We start from the raw sequence: 25403 nt of genomic DNA on the forward strand, positions 1-25403 counted from the left end.
TATGTAAATATAAAGGATCCTGAGTAGCCAAAATTATCTTAGAAATAAAAAAAAAATGGAGGACTACTGAGATATCACTTCACACCTATCAGAATGGCTACCATCAATAAATCAACAAGCAACAAATGCTGGTGAGAATGTGGAGAAAAGAAAACCCTCCCACACATGGTAGAATTGTAAATTAGTGCAGCCAATAAAAAAAACAGTATGAAGATTCTCAAAAACAAAAAATTAAAACTATCACACAATCAAAAATTCTACCTCTGGATATTTAAGTGATATAAACTCTAATTTGAAAAGATATATGAACCCCAATGTACTGCAGTAGTACTAGTAATAACCAAGATATGGTAGAAACCTAGATATCCATCAACAGACGCATGGATAAAGAAGATGTGGTATAGATACTCAATGGAATATTATTCATCAATAAAAAAGAATGAAATCTTGCCACTTGTGACAACATGGATAGACCTACAGAGTATTATGCTAAGTGAAATAAATCCAACAGAGAAAGACAAATACCGTACAATTTCACATTTTTGTGGAATCTTAAAAAAACCCAAATAAACAAAACAAAACAGAAACAGACTCATAGATATAGAGAATACGTTGATGGTTGTCACAGGGGAAGGGTGCAGGAGGATGAGAATTTTTAAAAAGTTGGAAATTCATACTTTGATTTCAAAACTTACTACAAATCTATAGTACTTGAAATGGTGTGGTAATGACATAAAGAAAGACATATAAATCAATACAATAGAACTGAAAGTCTGAAATGCACACATACAATTGATTTTTGACAAGGCTGCCAAGACCATTCAATTGGAAAAAGTACAGTCTCTTCAACAAATGGTGTTGAAAATACTAGATACACAAAAGAATGAATGTGGACCCCTACCTTGCACCATATACAAAAGTTAACTCAATATGAATCAGATAGATATGCAAAAGCTTAAAATATATAAATCCTAGAAAAAACCAGAAGTATAAATCTTTATGACCTTGGATTAGGTACTGGTTTCTTAAATGAGACACTAAAAGCTCAAATAACAAAAGAAAAAATAGATAAGTTGTAAAACTAAAAACTTTAGTGCATCAAAGGAAATTATCAAAAAAGTTAAGAGAATATTCAAAATGGGAGAAAATGTTTGTAAATATATACATTTAATAAGAGTCCAGTGTCCAAAATATATTAAAAAAAATTCGTACAACTCAACAATAAAGACAAATGACTCATTTTAAAAATGGGCAAAATATTTGAATATACATTTTTCCAAAGAAGATATGAACAAGGCCACTGAGCCCATGAAAAGATGTTGAACATGATCAGCAATAATGAAAATCATATCAAAACCAAATGAGACACCACTTCATACCAACTAGGATGGCTATAATAAAAAAAGACATAATAAATGTTGATAAGGATATGTATAGACTGGAACCCTCATATAATACTGGTAGGAATGTAAAATTATGCAACCACTTTGAAAAACAGTCTGGCAGTTCCTCAGATGTTAAACATAGAGTTACCATATGATCCAGCAATTCCACTTCTAGGCATATACCTAAGAGTACTATTAATATATTAACATAAACTATTGCACACAAACATTTACAGCAGGATTATCTACAATAACCAAGAGAAAGCAACCCGAATGTCAATCACTTGATGAATAATAAACAAAATGTGGTGTATCCATAAATGAAAAATTATTCAACCATAAAAAGGACTTAAGTATTGATACATGCTACCACATGGATGAAATATTATGCTAAGTGAAAGAAGTCAGACACAAAGGGTCACATATTATATGATTCCGTTTATCTGAAATGTCCAGACTAAGCATATCTATAGAGACAGCAAGTGGGTTAGAGGTTGCTAGAGGATGGGGGAATAGGAAATTGTAAATGACTACTAACCACTTTCTTTTTAAAATAATGGAAATATTCTGGAATTACAGACTGCTGATGATCCCACAATACTGTTTATATACCCCAAACCACCCAATTGTATATACTTTAAAATGGCTAAAATGGTGGAGTTCATGTTACGTGAATTTTATCTCAATATAAATGAATGAATGAATGAATGAATGAATGCATGCTCCTCTCCCTGCCAAAAAACTAACCAACCAATGCAAGGCAAATGCTCAACAATATTCTTTTTCCTATTTGCTTTCTTGTTCAAAAGATATTGCTACAGGCCTCACAGTTGGAGTGTAAAACCATAGCCCAATGATTATTCTATGATTATTCTATGGCTAGCACCTTTCGCCACAGGCCACATGAATTTTTAGCTTCCAGAGAGCTAAGGTACTGTCATTTTGGGGGGTACAAACCACTGGGCTGCTGAGAACTAAGGAATATACCACTCTCCAGTCAAGCCACAGTCTAGTCAGTCAATCTATCACATATGTTGTTACCAGGAACTTTCAACTATGACAGGAAAATGCTTCTTTCTAACTATCTCCCCACAACATGGTTAATTTTACTTTTGCTGCTGGTACCACCTCTCAGACCCTAATGTCACAAATGAAATTCTGTTCCTTTGCTCCACCTGCCTCATCCTTTAACCCAGTGCTCAGGACTCACTGTATAGAGCACTAGCAGTGTTTTCTTAGACTAGGTAAGACTTCATGCCTAATGAGTGAACCACACAAACAACCCAGGGCAATTTTTCCGACAGGTTTTTCTCATACTCATCCTAGGTGATTTATAACTTCTCTTTTCGCAGAGGAGCAAAGTTGTATCTTCAGACCCTCTGAGAAAAGAGATGTTAAATCAAAAGAGTTCCACCTGAGAAGATTCAGTCCCCTATGTTTTCTACTTCCATCCTTTTCTGTTTTAGAAGTTTTCTTATCACTTGTTTTTCTCTGAATAACTTATGTTACCTTGACTGTCCTTTTGAATATGCTGTTCCTTTTCTTCTCCATCCTCCATCTCTAAACCAGGAAACTGTTTTTCATTCTTCAAGTCACAGTCTTCTTTAATGAAGACTTTCCTATAATGCTCCCAAGTAGATTTGGGTGTTCCTTTTCTAAGTTCCTATTTTCTAATACCCTCCCCACCAAAGCATTTGATTATAATTGTTGATTCTCAATATGTATTAGAATATAGTGCATATCCTAAATTACAAATTCTTCAAGGGCAGAGGTTATGCCTTACTCATCTTTTCAAATTTAGGTACCTAATAAATATTAAGCACTCAATACATCACTTCTTAAATAAACGAGTTAAAGAAGAAAAGAAGGCCTACCAGGAGCCATAATATAGCTACAATTTATTGAATCCTACTGAGACCTTCTTATGGACCAGGCAGTGCCAATATCTTTGAATGCATTCTTTCTCTGAATATTCCTAAAAACCCTGAAAGGTAGGTAAAATTAATACCCCCTTTTTTTGAATGGGTAAATGATGGATAGAGAAACTGAATATTTCAGGATTTGAACTTAAATTCTGATCTCCAAAATTCATGCTCCTACTTACTTTATAATACAAAGGGAAAAGATAAATTAGTATGAAGATTGTTTCAAGAAAGCTTATTTAACAGTTAAGCTGGGAGTTATCTAAGGAATTTTAGTAGAAACTGTTTTATGAGGCTTTCTAAAATAAACAACCATATATATAATCTTGTAAACAATGGTTTCTCTAATCTTGCAGCTTTTGTACCTCAGAATTTAGTATATGCTTGCTGTTAGTCTACTAAGCCCTCACCATCTTATCCATTCATAGAATTCCAATTCATACTTTAAAACATAGCTAATGCGTCATTATGGACTTGAGTCTTAATGACTGCAACATACCTAGGACACGCATCTATTATGGCTTAGGCTAGATTTGAAAGTAAAAATAAAAACAAAGCAAGCATTTCATAATCTTAGTAGGAGATAGACACTAAAATTAATGAGATAACTACTTTATATGATGATAAAAAATTAATGTGTGTAACTAAGAAGTAGTAAATCCATTCTGCTTCAGGAGGTTTAGGGTTAGTTGATAGGATGTGACATCTGAATTGGGACTTGTATTAAAATGATGTTTGGTCTGGTGGGGCAAGGTAGGGGAGTGGGTAAGGCAAGAGGCATTGTACAGGAGACAGCACATGTGTAAAGGCAAGGAGACCTGAAGAAGCAGAAAACAGTCTTGAAGAGGAAGCAGTTTGGTGAGCCGCAACAAAAGATATAAGAAGAAAGTAATGGCAGATAAGTTGGAGGGCTAAGTTGAAGTAAAACAGTAAAGATAAAAGGTGTGTGTACCAAATTTGAAAATAAAATTTTATATAAGCTGAGATGCAAGGGCACCCTGGAAGGTTTTTAATCAGGGTAGTGACATAAATAGATTTATCTTTGGAAACAACTAACTTCAATTAAAAAAGATATATAAACTAGAGGAGAGAAACCTAGAGGCAAATTACTTAAAATTACTTTACTAACATTGTCTAGCCAAAGAATGAGCAGAAATAGGCATAACATGAACATAGAACTGAAGTGACTTAGGGGTTAGGAAGAAGAAAAATTCTATAAGATTTGGTGACTTGCTAACTATGGTGGTAAGAGAAGGCGTGGTAGAGGCTGTGAACTTCGGAAACTGGGGTGAACAGAGATGACACCATCTAAAATAGGAAATACAAGCAGAAGAGAGGTTTGTGGGAGATGTTAATGAATTTAATTATATAAATGTTCATTATCAAGGACCTCTGGGATGTACTGTTAACCACTCAGTGTAAGACCAAATCATATGTTGTCGAATTAATTTGATGTGTTTATGAAGACTTCTCAGCCAATGATAAAATCTTTAAAAGGTTTTGTACTTTATTTCCTTCAAAACATCACTAGCATATAGAAAACCTTCATTATAACAACAAACCTTTGGTAAACTAATTTAATTTGTATGAACTTTGATTGTGTATATAAATCTAAACACAATTTTATTTTCCATTCTAGAATTAAGGAGCAAAAACCTAGATTGCTATGTACAAAGAATCCTAATATAGTTAACAGCATGAAGGCAACGGAGAAATGACAACTCTTCTTCACCTTTACTAATAGCTAGAGGATATTTCTCCCTCTCTTACTCTATCTGCTTTTTATCTTGGAATAATTAATCTCCAGCCCACTTGAAAAGTGACCCAATCCAAGTTCAGTTTTTTATGCACCAGTAACAAGCACAATGGTGTCGGATATTGACTATGTCACATAATGTATGACCTTGAGCAAGTTACAAAAGTGGACCTTTAGTTTAAATATGTAGAAAAGGAAAACAAGGCCTGTTTCACAAATAAAAATTAAATGCTATATACACGTGTCTATAACTATGTCTGGCGTATATAATAAGCAGGCAAGTCAGCATCTTTCCTTCACGTGTTCTTTCTATCTATCTATCTATCATCTATCTATCTATCTATCTATCTATCTATCTATCTATCTATCTATCATCTATCTATCTATCTATCTATCTGCCTATCTATCTGCCTATCTATCTATTTATCTATCATCTATCTACCTATTTAATATTGTTTTTAACATAAAGGCTTTGGATATTATATTTTAAAGTCATCTCCAAAGTTAGTAAAGCATAGTGGTTAAGAAGTCAGGTACTAATGTTAGATCTAGCTTAAAATTTACTAGTCATGTGACCTTGGTTGAGTTACTTCACCTAAATATGTTTTCCCATGTATAAAATGGAAATAAAAATTGTACTTACTTTGAAGGCAATTGTGTGGATTAAATGACACAATGTACATATATATTTATTATGTACCAGTTAGTATGTTGATCAAAAGTTAGCTATTATAATCATTATAATCCATTTTGTCAAACATGAAAACATAATATAATTCTTATTGTAGAGATAAAAAGTACATTTGTGTGTGTGTGTGCCTGTGTGTGTGTTCGTACTTGTGTATGTCCTTGAGGGATACACAGGAAGAAGTCAGAGAGAACCAAGAAATTAAATTCAATACACTGAAAAACATACCATAAAAAGTAGTAACATTCTTGTAGGAAAATATAACAAATTTTTAGTCAGAAATAAGATGCAACAGGAAAATCAACTAAATTTTAATCTCTAGATTAACTATCTAAACTGTTATTTTTATGTAAATTTGGATGATCATGGAGACATGAAAAAATTTTATAGGGTATTTTCCAGAAATAAGGACCTTAAGAATAATACATTTTATATAATGTGTACTGAATTTTAATCCACTTTTAAGAAATACACAGATGAATATTAATAGGTATTTTTACTTTACCAATGAGTAATGTTAATAATAGCATAAGTATTTTCCTCATATAGAAATGATATTTCTGACTTACCCACTGATCACCTTACAATTATTTTTTTTCCTCTTAGCAATAAAGATTCTTCATTGAGCAATTTTTCATTTTATCTAGTCTCCCTTAACTCCAAATAACAAGTTTGAAGAGAAAGTTGATTAAAATATATGGTATAATCTTTGTCTAGGCAATTTTATCTTCCATGTTTAAACAAGAAGTCCTAAGAGTATTGGACTCATAAACTGTCTCTCAGTGCCATGGTGCAAAAGTGTTTAGTATTAATACTAAATAGTTCAGCTACATGGGCATACTAGCTATTAATCTAGATTCAGTCATTTGAAATGAGATAATGGAATGTCTCTATTAGTCTAAAGTTCACTCTGAATTTATCTATGAAGGAAACCAGCAAAAATTAAGACTATAGTAAGATTTGGAAGAAAATATTGGTTAAATTTTACATACTATTTCCAAGTAGTCTTTAAACTGTTTTAACAGCATTAATTCACATATCCCCACTTAATATGTGCATTATAAATAAGGCTGATTCATTCAGATATAGAGATGACTCTTCTTGGAGATAGTTCATTTCGCTACATACATTTGAAGTTTTGAGGTATGGCCCAGTAATCTGTATTTTAACAGGCAAATCAGATGATTCTGATGTAAGTGGTCTAGGGGTTATTATTACCCTTCAGAAAGTTCTCTAATCCCCCAATACATAAACAAGGTCATACAGAATTTTCAGACATCCTCCCTCAAGAGTCCAATAATTTATTCAGGTTCTTAAAGGGAGCCAAGACTCAAAAGAAGGTAAGTCACATTGCTTTAGGAAACCCTAAAGCCACAGTAAAAATATTCCTGACCAACAACGGGATTCCCATGACTTGCAAGATTTCTTTTAGTACTGCTAGTCCAGTCTCCTTTTTTAGCTTTAAGGGCAGTCACCTTGAAATTTTTGTAAAATTACCAAATGCTAGCTTGGAAACTTTATCTAAACATCACTTTTTTCTTTTCAAGAGATTTTGAGATCTGTAGCTTTTCTTATTTGCTCTAGTTGCAGCTTTTACAATTTTTTTGCTCCTTCATTTTCTCAGTTTTGTTAAAATAAATTTTATTTTGCCCTTTGTTTAATGTAGATGTTAGGGAAACTATACAGTTGTTTTTTATAAATAATGTAATGGGCCTTGATAATGTCAAATTTTAAAGACTGCCCTTGTTTTTGAACAGCAGTCCAAGGGCATTATTTAAAAAGAAAAAAAAAAAAAGACTCTTAGGCCTTTTACTTGAAATTCTCTGTAGCTTACTCATAGCTATGAGAAATGTTTTACCTGTAAGTCATAAACCCCTTTTCTTTCTCTTAGAAACATATGCTTCTGATCAGTCATACAAAGGAAGATGCGACTTTAAAATGTCATATAGGCACTAAAAATAAATGGTAGGAAAAATGGCTAAAAAAGGGTAGAGATATACAATCACTGAACTTTCACTGTAGCAGAACCTTGTTCACAAGTTTGTTTAGTTATTCTAATCACTACAATGTAGAAAAAGAAAAGCATTTTTTTCTGAACCATAGCAACGTCTACCTCATAGCTCTTATTATAATAGTGTTTCCTATTTATATCCACATAAATTCTTATAAAAGAGAAATCCTACATCTTCGTTAGAGCAAGAATACTAAATGCTAATTACTTATCTGCAACTAAACTACTCACCTGAGGTTTAGCAGGCTAATAGCACTTTTGTGCTTATCTTTTATGTATCTGTTCACAATAAAAGGTGAGCAACAAATCAGGAAGGGAGCTGCCCCCTTAAGTGGCCAGAGCTTTTCTATCCTTGCCACTCTCTCACAGTAAAATATGGGAAAGTATAAAGACACATTTAATTTGTTAAAAGATTACCCTATACTGTGAGAAGATCTCAACGTGTATGTTTCATGTTAAGTTCTCCAACACTATTTAAGAAGAAAGTCAAATCCCCTTAAGGAATTCCACATACAAGCCGATAGGTATTAAAAGTTTTTTGTCTATGCTTGTAAGAGAGGAAAGGCAGAGGAAAGGCAGTGGAGACAAGGCACAATCTTCTTTTGCCCCAGTAATCAATCTCTGCATAAAAATATGTATAACCTTACTTGCTCTAGAATAACTGGGTGGTAGTGTATGATGTGCATGAGTTGTGCATGTGCGGGCTGACATGCAGGTTACAGTGGATCTTAGCCCTAGAATGATAATTCTTAGTACTGGTTGCACTTTAGCATCATCTGAGGAGCTTTAAAAAATATCAATACAACGGTCCCTACCCTCAGAGATTATGATTAAAATAAATACACATCTACTAGAACAACTATCTTAGATCTAGGAGAAAGAAGTATTGCTTTAACATGCAGAATTGCTCAAGATGGGGTAAGCAATTAATAAATTAATGGATATATATGGTAAAGATTAAATTGTACGTTATCAACACTGATACTGGAGTTTGAAAAAATAAAAAAGAAACACTATCATTGTCATTTATAGCAAGTATCATATTTGCCTATCATGAATTTCAATAATGATTACAAATACTATTAAATATACATCAAATTAACTGCTTAACTTTACTTAATTAGATGACAGAAATATAGAAATGGAGGTTCGTAGGGCTGGATACTCAACTCTGCCCACATACTATATGCTCAGATTTGATGGTCTTGAACTTATTTATAAGTTTAAAAAATTATAGAATATAGTACTCTCATTAAATATTAAATTGGACAATAGCCCAATATTATAGACCTCTGGATTCCCTTTTACTACATGAGGAGCAATAGCCTGTGCCCAAACTAATATCAAATATTTTGAAACATAACTGACAGGCCAGTACTCTTGTACTTAATTGATACTCACATAATATCATTTTTACATATAAAACTCCTTATTCCATATATTATCTTCATTTAGACGCTATATACTAATTTTGAAGAGAATAAAACTAACGAATATACAGTAGTAATTCAATAAAATGAAGATATTCAAAAATTAGATACAAATGGAGTTTCTATATGCGAAATACTTTTTCATTGGCTTGTGATTAAAATTTTAGAAGTGCTTTACCCTCATTTCTGATTACTATTTAAGCAGCAGTGGCTTCTGACATTTCAGCACTAAGTTTTCCTATATCTCTTTCAGTCCAGGGTAGGAAGTGATTTTAAAATCACTTAAGTACACCAGAAGAGCTTTCTATTTAAATGAATTCTTCAGCAAAACCTTTTCACCATTAACTTTACACTCTTTGTTCAATTTTTCATGTAACAGATTTCTTAAAATTTGGCACAATAAAGTGAAAATAGTATGTGTTCCTAAGAGATAAAACCACATATACCTGAAAAGTAGTTTAAAACGTACAGGAGACAATATACCCTGACTATAAATAATATAAATGTGAAGTGGAATACATAAAGAAAATAAGTTTTCTTACAAATTAAAATATGTCCATATCATATTATATCTGGAAAAAGATACAGTATTATTATTTCTGAGATGACAGATATAAGGTCGTAAAGCAGAAGAGGCACTTTTAACTCCCAGCTATTATTTTTGTCTGTATTCTGTTGCACCATCTTTCTCTTTTGCCATATGCATTGTAGGTGGCATGTTTCCTTTTGTTACTAAGTCTCGCTTTGCAGACTCAACTTTCAACTAGTTTATTTACTTCTCCAAGTGTGATCTTATAATTGTGCTTTGCTGTCCCCAAGTCAAACTAAATTACTAGGATGTGTACCTAGTTTTTCTATTTAATAGCCTTAAAAAAAAACAAAAATTCAAACTCTCTGTTACCTGAAAAAAATTTAAACAGTAACACCGAATATCAAATACAAAAACTATAATGGAAACATGAAATCATATAACTTTCTTACATATCCTTATATTTATCTATCAGTTTAATCAAAACCTTATATGTGATTGCAATGCCCTTTATAATTTATTCTGAAGTCTTTTCTTATCAGATATATCCAGAATTAGTCTATAGTTAACACGATTTCAAACCAGTGTTAGGTCAAAAGGATCCCAGAAAAAATTATCTTCTATCTTCCACCATCTTGGTTTTCCTTTTTCCAGCAAGTAAATTCAAGATAATTAAAGGAAACAACTTTCTTTGTGCTAAGGAAAAAAAAACACTGAAAAGTTATAGTAGACAAGAGCTTCAGGAACCACAGCACCAACATATGTGGCTTCCAGTGGCACAGGGATACCTTTAAAAATTTTTGTACAAATATGGATTTAGGAAAATCCTGAAAGACTATTTAGTAAATGTTAATGGAGAACTAAAAGAAAGTTAAAGAAATTCAAATAAAACAAACATGAAGAAATAAGTTTCAAAAGTATAATTCCTCATTCCAGTCCAAAGAATAATTCCTCATTCCAGTCCAAAGTATAATTCTACATTCCAGTCCAAAGTGGCTGGTCCACTTTCTAGGAACTTTCCTTACTTTCTTCTCTTTCAGCTTCCTGTTTTAATCGAGTGGCAGAAATAAGCAGAGTAGGAGGCAGGGGATCTTGGCCCTAGATATATCACTTGCTATATGATCTTGGATAAACCATTTACCTCTTCTGGGTCTCTATTTCCTCATCAGTAAAACTGTTTGCCTTTATTATTGCCACCTACAAGTCTTACAAGTCAATTTATATCTCTATTCTTTAAGTATCTGAAACAACTGTTTGCTGTTTCATCTTTGTAATGTTGATCACTCTTTAAGCTTTAGGGTACCTATCTTAATTGTTGCTGAATCTCTGGCTCATTGCAAGTAGTTAATATTTGTAGAACAAGTAACTGAATAAATATTTATGCTTCTTTATATCACTGTAAAAAACCTGAGATTGCTTCTCAAGTCCTAGGACTCTCTTTACCTAACTGCATTTGTAATATGAATACATACACACAAATGTATGATTTTCTGGCTTATGAAAATATTAGTATTCCTCTGAGTCAGGATTTGTTGTCCCTTAGCAGCTGATGTTAGCCATAATAATAGTCTAAAATATCTACAGCAGTCTCATTTAAAGAGAATAATCCTTTTCACAAGCTATAACATTAAAAAAGACTATCTAAATATAACAATTTTTAGCAAAAATTTAAAGGAGTTTAATCACATCAGGATTTACAAAATAATTTTTTGAGTTTCAAACTGGGTTTATTAAGTGATTAGGTTGCCTAAGTCTATGCCCCTAATCAGCAGAATGAATATATAAAAATAACAAAAAAGAGACATTTTTTGGAAACTGTTCACAAAATTTAGACATTATTTCATGTAGAAAATAGCAAGGATACTGTGTCTTTGAGTCAATATCTTGATATTTTAAACACACATAGAATTATTATTGTTTAGCTTTCTAGAATAAAAGTGGTATTTATATGAAAATCCCTGTAAATGTTTACAAATTTAGACTAGAATACTAAATTTTAAGCTTTGTTACCTTTAAAAAATTCATAAAAAGTATTGTATATAATAATCCTAACCTTCTAAGCAACTATGAACAATAATTACAAATTTGAAATTAGATACTCTCCTATTACTTATTTGTCTAAGAAACCATTTATAAATCTCTCTTAAAGACTCTCTGAGTCTTTTAGTCGTCATCTATTTTCTGGATCCCAACCAAGTTCATCTTTAATTAATAAATTAGAGACACTATGTAATATCTGAAACAAGAAAAAAGAAACATCTATTTAAAATCTTTGTCTTTATAAAAATGTACATACTGTTCTCATAATCCTAGTGCTTTTCAAAAGTTTATTCTACAATAATTTATTCTTTGAAATCTGGAATCGCTTTTCACAAAAACTACATATTAAGTATGACAGTTAAGTTTCTAGGGTGGCTCAGAAAAGTACTCATATTATATAGTACTAGAATACTGATGAGAAATAGGGAAGGAGTTTTTGATCTAGTTCATCAAAGGTGGGGGTTGATGGGAGCCAGTTTATAACTAAAAAAGGATACTCAACCCTCAAATGTCCCAAGGGATAGCTAGGCCAGTTCTTAACTTCAATTAGTCTAATCCTATTTAAAACAATTTTTCTCATACAACCTTTCAGTGAATCGACCTTAAGAGATCTCATCCGAAGGAGACAGCCAATGACACTTATGAAGAACAGAATAATATGCCTTTAACATTTATTTTGCCAACCGATAGGTTGTTGCTTGAATCCTTAATAAGGATGAGAAATACCTTGGCTCAACACACTGACATATGAAATATTTCAAATTCTAATTTTAGTCTTTCTACTGATTTTCCTACTATAATGCTTTAAAAGGTCCTGAACTTTCTGTATGTCTCAGTTTCTCTATGGTAAATAATCACGATGTTTTCCCGCTCTCTCTCAATAATAAGGTAAAGAAGTAAAAAATAATGTAAAGTATTTGGCGAATATAAAATGCTATATAAAAGTCTGACATACTTTTCAAGGAACTGTAAATTAAGCTAAATTTGTTTTATTCTGCCAAAGAAAAATTACTAATTTACTAAAAATATTCATCATTATTTTTTTCTATATTACAACTAATATATAGCTAATACATACAATCACTATAAGTTAACACTTTTATGGCATTTAGTATTTGCCAGGCGTTTTTAAAGGTGATATATAAATATCTTATCAAATAACCCTAAGGTGAGTACAATTATCACACCCATTTTACTGAGGAAATGGAAGCACGGAATGTCACATAATATGTGGTAGAGTAGGGATTTAAATCCAGACAGTCCGGCTCTAGAGTCCAGGCTCTTAATTTTTTGCAATATTGCCTATTTAATGTGGGGAAACTAAGACAAAGAAAGAAAACCTATTCACATATTAATTCACTTAATAAAAATTACCAAAAGCACTGCTGTAAGCTATAACTAGAATATTTACATTAATAAGTGCGAACATTTATTCAAATTTTCTAATATTTGGGTTCCACATTTATAGGTGCCCATTTTACTAGCAAAGTGCAAGAAATCAAAAAGATGAAGTGAATCAAGTCTTTATCTGCAGAATTTCAGGGAAGTTTTAAAGTAGTTTTAGGAGTAACAGATAAATTTATATTTTTTAAAGAGAAAAAAATTAAAAATTTAATGCATATATAATTTTGCAAGAATTCTGAAAGATGGTTATTACTAATAATAGAAGCAGAGAAAGGAAAGCAAACAAAGTGTTAGTGAATGTCCACAACATGTGAGGACTTCATATGAGCTCCATCATTTAATAGTCACAACTCTGTGAGAAATGTGTCACTATACTAATTTTATAAATAAAGCCCAGAATCTTAATAGCTCACCGAAAGTTGCATACTATAGTATTTAGTATATGGAGCCAGTGTTCAAACCCAGGTATGTCTCTGAAGCCCTAAAGATTGTTCCCTATTAATAAAAAGAGTAAAATGGTTATCATTGATCATTTGTGAATACTGTGGTTAGAAAAGTATAGAAGCATACTACTAAGAAGTTCAGTATTTAATTTTAAGGATAAATTTCATAACCTTTCTTTCTGAAAACTGTAGGGTTATAACAACAGAAAAATGGTATTTGTCAATTTTGCATTCTTAATATGTTTTTGCATAGATGCTCATAAGTAGTAAAGTAATATGAAGAAAAATTTCCTGAAGAATTCTAAACTTTAGAATTTTTTTTCTGGTTGTTAAGAAGATTAAAAATGCTTAGCACAGTGAATGGCACAAAGTAATAAATGCTAGTGAATACTACTGCAGTAAAAAATACTGTCCAGTATTCTTTACTCGTAATCATGTTTCTAAACTTTATTTGATAAAGAAATCTTAAAGGGAGGTGTGTCATACCTATTAATTTATCACAGAACTAGGGATTTTTGGAATACACTTGGATAGACAAGTAAGAAGCTGTAAAATAGGTAACGTATCAATCCCTGAATAATTCCCAAGTGATTCTTCATTTCTAGTTAGAAAGTACACTGATCCCTTAGAGTTATTAGATAAATTTAGTAAACTGTCTTTTCAAATACTAATAAGCTTCCCAAACACTTATGGCCTATGAATCATCAGTGGTCTGCTAGACACTCCATGAAAAAATAAATCAATGCTAGTGATATTGTCTCATTTAGAATGTTATGTAAATAAGTAAAAAATCAAATAAGTGAATAAATAATCACTAAATTCAATTCTGCAGTTCGTAAATTTAGATGTTAATCTGCTTTCGAAGCATAGTTCACCATACCTGAGAATGCTAGAAAGGTAAGTTCGAGATTGGGTTATTTAGATGCATTGGCAGAATTCATCAACTAACAAAATGTGATGTACCCTGTCTATTCGATGAAAGCTTGCATATATTTTACCTCTTCCTTAAAATTTAACAAACCTTTGTGATATTTTGGTTTTAATAATGTTCAAGGGACATAATCAATTTTTATAATGTTCTTAATATTTGGGGCATTTCTTGAAACTTCAGTTATTAGACTGTATATTATTTAATATGATCAGAAGCTGGTGTTCAGAAGTTTAAAACTTAAAGATCAACATGAAATATTTTATTGACAATGGTTTAAGTTAAATGGAAAACAAGAATTAAAAGTTAAATTTCTTCAACTTTGTCTTTAAAAGTACTACTCTGAGAAACATCAATATTTTCAAGGCTAACGTCAAGGTCTAAAATAGTTAATGTAACTTAGTACTTTATAATTACTTCTGACTGTATTAATTACTTTAAAAATAGCCAAAATAAAGTTGGTATTTTATTGCTATCATTTTTCAATTCTGCTTTTCTTAAAAAAATTTAAAAAATTTTTATATTCTAATACCATTGACACAAATATGCCTTAGATTTAGAACATTCAGTTTGCGAGTGTAATGTTTTCTACCCTATTTTGGTTTGCTCCAGATGTCACACTATTTCACATCCAGGTGGCAGCTGAGGGTCTTCTTAAGTTGTCCAATACGATGTGTCCCCTACAACCACTTGCTATGATCTCTTATACCAACCTAGCATGTGTCCCCTACAACCACTTGCTATGATCTCTTATACCAACCTAGGCCTTTTTTCCTGTTATTCACAATTTAGTTAATCACACCTAGGACCTTCTCCTACATATATACAGACATCAATTTTAACCCCTTTTCTTGTTTTTCTTTTTTAATCTCTACCTGGTTATATTTAGGGAACAATTCATTACTTTCTATTGTTATCTGTGTTAAAGGAGTTTTATGAGACCTGACCACTATAACGATGATTCCATAGGAAAAAGCTTTATGAATTTTAAACTGAAATATAAACAAACTCCTGTAACAGTACTCTTTTATAAGTAGTAGTAAATTTTTTGCATTTAACATAAAGAACATTAATCTAAGTTTAAATATTAACCCTAAGGATAAAGTCAACCTTGGCCAACAACATCCTGCAGTTTGGCTCCTAAATGACTCCCAAGCATCACCTTTACCACGTCTCTCTAGTTCTTACCTTGTGTCACTTTGACCTTAATTTAATGTTAGGTACTATGCTCTCTCCCCACTCAGGACCTTTGTACATACTGTTCCTTCCTTCCAGAATACTTTTTTCTCCCCGTGATCAAGTTAACTCACATTAGCAAGATTTCAACTAACCAAATACTATCTCGAAAAAACAAAACAAAACAAAACTCCCCTTGAATCCCAGTGATCGGTTAAAATATCTTTCTAAATGCCCTCATATTAAATACCATGTACCTCTCCACAGCAATTTGAACAGTTCCAAGTTTGCATTTATACTCTCATTATATTATTCATAGCCTTCTCTAGCTCTAGGATTTAAGTTCAAAAGATTAAGACCCATTTCTATTTTTATCACTATTCCAGTTAGCACATAATAAGCATCAACATATATTTGCTGAAGAAAGATACTGGCAAAACACTGGTTAAAAAAAAAAGATAAGGAGCACTGAGTCAGTGATGCCTACACACTTTTTAAAAAATTACTATGAATTTTCAGGTGAAAACAAAATACAAAGCCATTTGATAGAACTCTTTAAACTTGTTATTTTTTAGGAAAAAGAGTTCAATTCATGGTGGTAGGGGTAGGTAGGATGGTAATTTACATGATGGGGCCAGTTGGAAATAAATCAGATGCAAATAGAACTTGTAAATTAAATGGAGAAAACATAAGCTATAACTTTTTGTTATTTTTAGAATTTATTTATATATAAGATTTGTAGTTTTAATTATGTACTATTAACTACCGATCCTAGGGACCAACCTGGGTATGAATTTTAATTATGAAAGGAAAAAGAACCTCAGTTAGTATCCTTGGATAAAATTTTCCTGTTTTAACTATAGTGTTTCATTTCCAGCACATATTCAGAATATATTCGCTTTAGACGCCAACAGATTTTCCAGTCATAATTGCAAAGAGCTATTTTTTTTTTTTTTAATGCAATTATTTCTCTTTTCTAACCTGCATTCTGGAAAGTAAAGTTTTAAAACATAACTGTTAGGTATAGTATTTCTAACCACTTTCCTAATTTACCAGGTTATGCTGAATTTTAATCCTGGCTTTCAAATTAGTAAAAATAAGCTTCCTCATCCCCTCATCCCATTGGAAGCTTTGTCTTAACTTGAATTACTCTCTTCAGTGCCAATCTAGGATCTCTCCTCTACCTAAACTCTGATTAACTCCTGTCCTCCCAGGAAGTCCACTGTGATTAACTCTACAGAATTCTAATTGCTTCTCTACTCTGCATATTTACATACTCAGTTCGATGTTATTTCACAAAGGCTCCTGAAGTGTTTTTCAAGTACATGTTTCACTCTTTTTTTTTTTTTTTAAAAAGGGACTTCATCTTAAAACCTAGTTTTGTTTTTGTCTTCTATTCAAACTAGTACCTGAATATAGAAAACATTAGAAAAATATGTTAAGTGACTATGCAATCTGTATTTTGAATAAGCATGTAATAATTTGGATCACTGATTTAAAAAAGAAAAGTCCATGTTAGGCCCATACATTATATCTTAAATCAGATTGAAACTGACTTACTGTCTACCACTTTATGACTGATATTCTAAACCACCGGTTCTCCAGTTTACATTTTCCCAGGATAGTGAGAAACGTATTTTGCAATAAAAAAGCAAAATATTTAAAAATCAGGATGCATTATGTCCATTGTCCCTCCCTCAACTGACTAGGGTTTTCATTCTGTTAAATAAGATGAAATCAGTCTAAGAGACTTTATTCTATATCAAGCTATGATGATTGTTACCCAATACTCAATTTTCTTCAAGGTATTCAAGGCATATTTTCATGTGACAATTAGGGGCTAGAACTGCAATTTTCCTGGGTCATTCTATATCTCATTCCTTTAATATAAAAGTATATCTTCTTATGATAAAATTACATGAATAGAGGCTTATCGTTAAAAATAAATCCAAGTAATGCTAAAGTATACAAAACAGTAAGAGTCCTGCAACCTTCCACCATCCCATATACATGCTTTCTATAAACCAAGGATATAATTTGGTACATATTTATCAGATCTTTTCTTAATATATTCATATAAATATAAAGCATGTTATATACAATCTATTTTATAAATATGGGAATATAGCATAAATATTATATATGCAAATATATACTTGACTACATTGCATGCATATTATTCTGTATGTGTATTTTTTTATATAAATGGGATCATATTGTGCATACTATTTTGTGACTTATTTTCAACTTAGCTTGTCTTAGAGCTAAGTTGTTTCCATGTTTTTAGCCTACAAATCCAAATTTTGCATGGTTTTTGTTAGTCTGTATCTTCAGATACTATAGGTAGTATTCCTAATTGTCTATCTTATAACAGTCCAAAACAAACAAATAATTTCTTTTAGTGCCCAGAAAAATGAGTAATATAAATTTTTCATTGTAATATTTCTTAATTAAAATTTAAAGTGTTTTAGCAAGTATTCATTCAATTTAGTAATTTTTCATCTTTTCTAAAATGTTTAAACCACCTACAAATTTATATTACAATAATATATATATATAAAGAATGTGTAGATTAGTAAGTCAAGGTCTAAAGTTAAAAAGTAAATTTTATTTTTATAAAAAAGAAAAAGCAACATATAGCAAATTTGCCTATTAATTAGAAAATTTAAACAAATACACATACAATTCATTTTCTAACTCGGTGAGGTAAATTTTGCAAAAACAGAGAAGCTGCTGAAGAAATGTTTTTAAAGAATTCTTAACAGGTTTAGAAAGAAAAAAATAACTTTTAAAAGTTTACTGACACATTTAGAACATAGAAACCACAAATAGCAGGAGCAGCAGACCAGAAAAGCAACATAAGATTAAATTAAAATCTGTATTATGTGGATCTAGTCTCCTCCCATACATGTAAAACCACTGAAATAATAAAACTACTACTTTTTTTCTTAATAGGCAACTATTGCTATGTTCTTCAAACTAAAAACAGTAGTCACAGCAATTGGATAGCAAACTAACATTTACTACAGAATTTACTAATCTTAAAACTAAATTGAGGCCATTTAAATAAGATATGCAACAATACAAACTGGATCAAAAGAAATTGTTAAAGGAAATGCAATACTATTTATAGTAGAAATAAGCTTCATTTTTAGACTTCTATGAAATAATTAAATGATAATACCTCCTAAATGAACAAAAGTATTCATAAAGAGTGGCATGATATGAAAAGCCCATGGCTACACAAAATCATTGCCATCATTACTGGAGATATCTGTAGCTGGTATGAGCTTCCTGATATATAGTGAACTGAACACTGTAGCTTTAATTGAAGTTTGAATTTTATAAACAGTTAGATGTCTGGCTCTGGCCTGCATTCTAATACCATCAGCAGAACAGAGATGGGAAGCATAAACAAACCTTTTAACTAGATTACAGTCTCTAAAATGGCCAAGAAATCCTTCAGCACAAACTCCTGTATGACAAATGTGGAAGAAGAAAATGATTTTGGAATAATGGTAAAAAATAGGCCCTACATTTCTCTCATTACTGGAACATATTTTTGACTTTCTAAATATTTTGATATTGCTTAATATTCATTAATGATAAACTTTACATTTAACCTTTCAAATAAATAAAAATCCTTTTTTTATCTTACATAGCAGCTGCTTTTTAGATCAGTATATCTCAAGTAAGGAAGCTATTTAAAAATCAATACCTTCTTTGGTTGAATGCAGAATATTTCCCTCCCCCAACATCAGTGCAGTGAGTGTATGTACACAGCCTAGATTATTATTTTTAGGTACTAGTAACATTAAGAATGTATGGATTAAGTTAATTAGTGGTCAACAGATTAGCAGACACTTCTGGACTCAAGGTAAATAGAAAACAATAGCTTTGAATACAAGGATAAATCTAATTTAGTACTTGGTCAACCATAAGAAACAATTTAGGTTTACTTCTAACTTCTGAGATACAGACATTAATTATTTTTTTAAAGGCAGCGAAAGAATGTAAGTTGTAATACTAGCACTATACAGAAATGTTTCCTCTCATTAATGAATCTTGGTTGATTGGCAAAGAATCCAGTGAAACATGGATGAGCAAAAATTTTTCACCATTGCAAGGTTGGTAACTGATTTATATAACTGATTTTAGTCCTTTGAAACAATACGTTCTAATAAATTACACAATGACACAGATATAATTACAAGTTCTCTAAGAAAAGGTTATTTAGGTCAACTGAAATAAGGACTTAAATCAGAATTAGTCTTATCCAACTCTGAATGAAGTATATGCTTTTCACCCGATGTATCATTAGTGATTATCTTCTCCATTATGTCCAGCTACATTAAAAGATATACCTTAATAGATGTTAAGCCTGGTTCTCACATTGTCTCTCTGAAGTTCTACTGAGTCACTTCAACTTCTGAAATCTTACATGATAAAGAAATACCTCAAACAGAAATGCTTAAGTTAGAATCTTTACTTTGAATTGAATTACCTTTAGATTATCTAAGAAAATTATTTGGGACCATAGACTTAATAATCCCATTAACTATTCAGATTGTTCTTAAAAGCAAGATTTGTTATAAACTTTCCTTTCTGAAGTATAATAGATGACATAGAAAAGTTCCTTAGCATTTAAAAAAATTTCCGAACTCCATGGGTCATAATGCGTTGACATAACACTTACAGGATAATAGTCAACATAAGTATACAGGATGAATGTATATTTACTTAGGATGTACATAAAAGTTATTTGCTTAATAAAATAGAATTTTTAAAAATTATATTTTCCTCCTAAAAGCAAAGGATATACAAATCAAATCTGGTTAACTGGGTCAAAAAAGTATTTTAATTCAGTAGCTGCTTTAAAGAACTATATAATAATTTAGGCATCTAGAGGATCCCACAAGTTGTCCATTCTTACACTAAAAATATTTAACTCTAAGTAGTACTAAAAAAAAAAAAAAGAGTACATTAAACTTAATCCTATTATTATGAAAATAATGCAAAATCGAAGGTCCATAAGGTACATGTACATACACCAAAACACTAGGCAATATAAACTCCCCTTTGCTTAGAGGTTTTCCACTATCAACAGTTATATAAAAATTTTCATGGTAAATATTCATTGGGTCACAAATTGTTGGAATCTCCAAACTTCATGTAGTAAAATGCTAAATTTAACTCCATGAAAGATAAAGGAAGTTTAATATGTAGAAGGCCTAAGTGTCATTTTTGCCATACAAAGCCTGCTTTAAGTATATTTTACTTCAAGATGCACATTGGTCTGCATCTATGTTCCTTATAAAGGCCTGGGTTTTTTGTTTTCCTGTCCTTGAAAACTTACACATTTCCATCACTCTATCAATAAGCTACTGGGGCCGTGATTTTACTAATGTTTATCAGAGTACTTACTGATAAAACTCTTTATTGCGACTGTTTTGAGTTAGAACATGTCATGAATTTACTGTGATGGAGTATTTTGCCGCTATATAATAAAATGCTGTTCTGTCAGTAATAGGTTTCCTCATTTCTAACATGGGGACAATGTTACAAAGTTCACTGGACCACTGTAAGAACTGACGGGGATAGATATGTTTATCACAATGCTAGGCACTTATAATAAATGCTAACTATAATTATCATTAAAATGGAAAATTAAGCATGAATGTGAAAGAGATCAGAATTGACCCTCAGAATTCTATTTGCCTTCACAAGATACTCTACCAGAAAGGGATCCCCTCCTTTTAAATTGTGAATCAGTATTATTCTAAAAGGTATATTTTAGTATTATTCTAAAAGGTATACTTTAGGAGGGCAAAGAAAAACCAGGAAATCTCTTTCTCTCTAATATACTTTAAATTACATATAAAAGCCATGACAGGAACCAAGATAGTATTCTTTGTTTTTGAAATATCCATTGACTAAGAAACTTCCAAGTCATTTTACTAAAGTTATAGTAACAATATCACATAATAAAGATTAAAAATTGCAACTAATTTAGAACTAGAACTGGGAAGTTTCTTATGAGAATCTTGAAGGAATATATCTAGTACACATTAAAAATTCCAAAACTAGTGTATACTATAATTATTCCATGATAATTAAATAATACTGTCAGCCTAAACTATAGTAGAAAATAACTAAATGCTCAAAATGATAATGTACAATGATTTCCAATGAACCATGAAAGATAACCTGTTATATGAGATATATTAAAAAAAAGTTACTTTTGAGAAAAAAAGTTAAGTTGGGAAAGTTTTTTCTTTTTTGGTAATAATTTATTAAGAGATACTTTAATGAACGGTGTTGGTCATCTTTAAATAAAAGTATATAGCAATAAGATACTAGCAATGATAGCCACATAGACTATTTTCATGACCTAAAATTAGTGAATTATATACAGAATAGAAATCCCCAGAATACAGTATTAAGTGGAAAAGTTTTTTATATTTTTCTATTTTAATAAAATACAGCAATATCATTGTTAAACATGCATTTTCCACCTAACAGTATCCATTTAGTTATTATAAAATTTATTTAGGTAAAAACATCAAAATAAAGATATGACCAATACACTTCTGGAATACAATTAAGATATCTCTTCACATTAACTGTAGGGACCATCCTTGTTTCTCAGGTGCCTAGCACAGTGCCTGACAGACAGTAGATACTCAATAGATGTTTAATGAATAACTAAGTACAATCTGTTTTGCACATACAATCAAAATCCAGACAAGTTTGCAAAGGTACGTAAGTTGGACATAGGCTTTCTGGCTGACTTCATGGGGTCCCACTGATGACTAGGAGTAAATCTTCATATCCATAGAAAACTGGAAAGTTGATAATTGTCTGGGTAAGGACCAAAAAAACAAAGTCAGGGAAACATGTCACCTAAGTAACAGTTGCTTTATAGAGCTGGTAAAAGCTGCCCAATCATTCTGACAATCTACTGCACCAGTCACTCAGTGAAATGAAATTGAAGTGTATCCTGAACATTTGCTAGTGTATTTTTAATTGGAATTTTTTGATCATCTCTTATTTAAAATAAATCACTTTTGTCAAATAGTGAATTAGAGGGACTATGTTTTTACTTATTAAAAGTACTATATTGTTAAGAGGATTTAACAATATCATATGGCTATTTAAAAAAGTGAGACCTACAGTAAAGATAAAAAAAAATTCATGGTAGTGAAGAAACTGTAGCAAGGAGGAAAGAAGAAAGGAGGAAAGGAATCTCATATATGGGAATAAAGAAATTCAAATATGCTCAACTCTAATATCAATTACAACTAGTAGGGCCTACTGTGCACCAGACACTGTGCTGTGAGGGATATAAACACTAATGAGATAAAATTAGCCTTAAATAATTCATAGATCAAGACTACAAGTAAACATTTATAATACAATATGCATTATTCTTATATATATGGGTCCTTAATACAAGAGTATCAAGAATATTTACTAATTAGCAAGTATGGGGGAAAAAAAATAAGCATTTAGGGGAAGCTGAAATATTCCAAAATAGTAGTACTCTACCTTTTTTAAAAAAATCAACTACAAATTATTAAATTATAAATGGACAAAATTATGGCTTTAAAGCATTTACCTTAATATTTCTGGAAAAATATGCCTTCATATAAAACTATTAAGTGCTATACACAGAATTGTGCATGATTGTTTCATTTCTGACAAAGGAAAATGAGGTAGTGCAGCAGAATGAATGTCAAGAGACCTGAGTTCTCTGGTCCCTATTCTGCCCACTTATAGGCCTTGGAACCTTGGGTAAATTCCTCAAGCTCTTGATCTTGAGTTGGATAAAGTGACCTCCAAGATATCACATCGCTGAAAATTACAAGCCTAAAATATATCCTAATGCTTAAAAAAAAAAAAAAAAAAAAAACAAAAAAACCCATAATAAAAATAAATGGTTTTCTAAATGTAAATCATTATTCAGCCTAAGGAAGTATGGAATCTTCCAACCATACCGGGTAACTCTGGGGGTGGTGGCATAAGAAATGTTTTCAAAGGAAAACAGAAACAAAGTAAAGGTATGATCAAGACTATAAATTTTCACTCAGTTGAGCAACTACTACTCCAATTATCTTCATAATTGCCTTTCCTTAAAATTGATTTCTTCACTAAGTCTACTTATGTTAAAGTTGCTGAGGTATTAAGGGAAAGACAAGAAATCCTAGGTAGATCTGGAATAGTAGTATTAATGTTAGGAGAAAAACTTGAACTTGGCACAAATTTCTGCTAACGTGCACCATTTACACCTCAGAGAAAGGTAAGAAACTGTTCAAATTTATAACAGAAAGGAGATAAATAAGACCATATTGTTTACGGCTACACAGCTTTTTTTTCCCTGGGTATAAGTGTCTACTTTTGCACACAGTTGATAATTACAATTTTACAGAACAAGTTTCTACATATGCAATGCTTTTCTGCCACTAAAATATAACTATTATGTTTTAGCTTTAACATCAAGAAAATTTAAAAAAATAAATAAAAGTATTATCATGTCTTTATTATATTTATATCAAGTATCCTCCTAGATTTTTCTTCAATCCTTTCTAGTTGATCAAATTGCTGTTTTCATATTACCAGTCTGATCACAAAATTGCTGCTTTACAGAAGAATATTTTTTGCTGACATAAATTATGGGATCAGAAATACCAATGCAGTAACAAAAAAGGGTGTGAGAGAGACAGAGAGAGAGGAGTGTGTGTTTGTGTGTGTGTGTGTGTGTGTGTGTGTGTGTGTGTGTGTGTATGAATGTGTGCATTCATCTTCAAGGAAAGGATAAAGAAATATATGCATGAAGTAAATACCACCTCCAATGTAAGCCCTAATAAAAGGCCTGCATCAGAAACATACTTTCTAGCATTTGTGAAAGCCATTCACTAAGAACATATGATGTAAAAATAGAGAATAGTGATTTTTATCAAGACTGTTATTCTGTAAAGATAAATCTAGATTTATCTTTCAATTTAAGTCTAACTACAACAATATACTAACTCCAACTTCGTGATTTTTTGAGTCATAAAAACATATCTTAGAAATTTGTCTCCTTTCAATATAGTGAGCAATTTGGTTCAGTACCCCAAGAGATGAAAAATCTGTCTCAATTTACAACATTAAATAAATAATTCAGTTAAAAATGAAAGTGGTACCAATCCAGCAAACTATTGATGGAGAGGTCTGGCCAGCCAGAACATAAAGTTTTCAATGGGGATTACTCGTTCAGACAAGTTACAAAGATTAGAAAAAATATCCAGATTAATTATGAAATAGCTAATATTTTCATTTTATGGAAAATATTAGGAACGTATGTGGGGAGAGACAATACAAGTGGTATTTAAACTTTAAGCTTTTTAAGCTTTGAACTTTATATGCTGATATGTGAAACCAATATTTAACAACAACAAAAAAAGCAATAATACTAGTCAAAACCTAACCAAAGGCCTCCACCAACTAAAAATTTGAAATTTTCGATGCAAGTCAGACAAAACGAAAAAAAGAAAATTAAACCCAGAAAGCAAAAACCAATCAAGTCTGTTCCAACACTGAAGTCAATATCCAAATCACATACAGAACCAAAAAGGGGAAAACACTCAGGTCTACAAATGGATAAGCAGTTCCAATACAATCCAGATCCCGACATTTTCCCACTCAGAAA

General features: G+C 31.3%; 1 protein-coding gene across 10 annotated transcripts in view; it reads right to left on the reverse strand.

The window, feature by feature from the left end:
- MBD5 (methyl-CpG binding domain protein 5) overlaps positions 1–25403 on the reverse strand; it is a 383463-nt gene that overhangs the window by 356972 nt on the left and 1088 nt on the right. The window lies entirely within an intron of this gene.

The sequence above is a fragment of the Pteropus vampyrus genome, unplaced genomic scaffold (genome assembly GCF_000151845.1).
Source record: "Pteropus vampyrus isolate Shadow unplaced genomic scaffold, Pvam_2.0 Scaffold2, whole genome shotgun sequence".
Taxonomy (NCBI): Eukaryota; Metazoa; Chordata; class Mammalia; order Chiroptera; family Pteropodidae; genus Pteropus; species Pteropus vampyrus.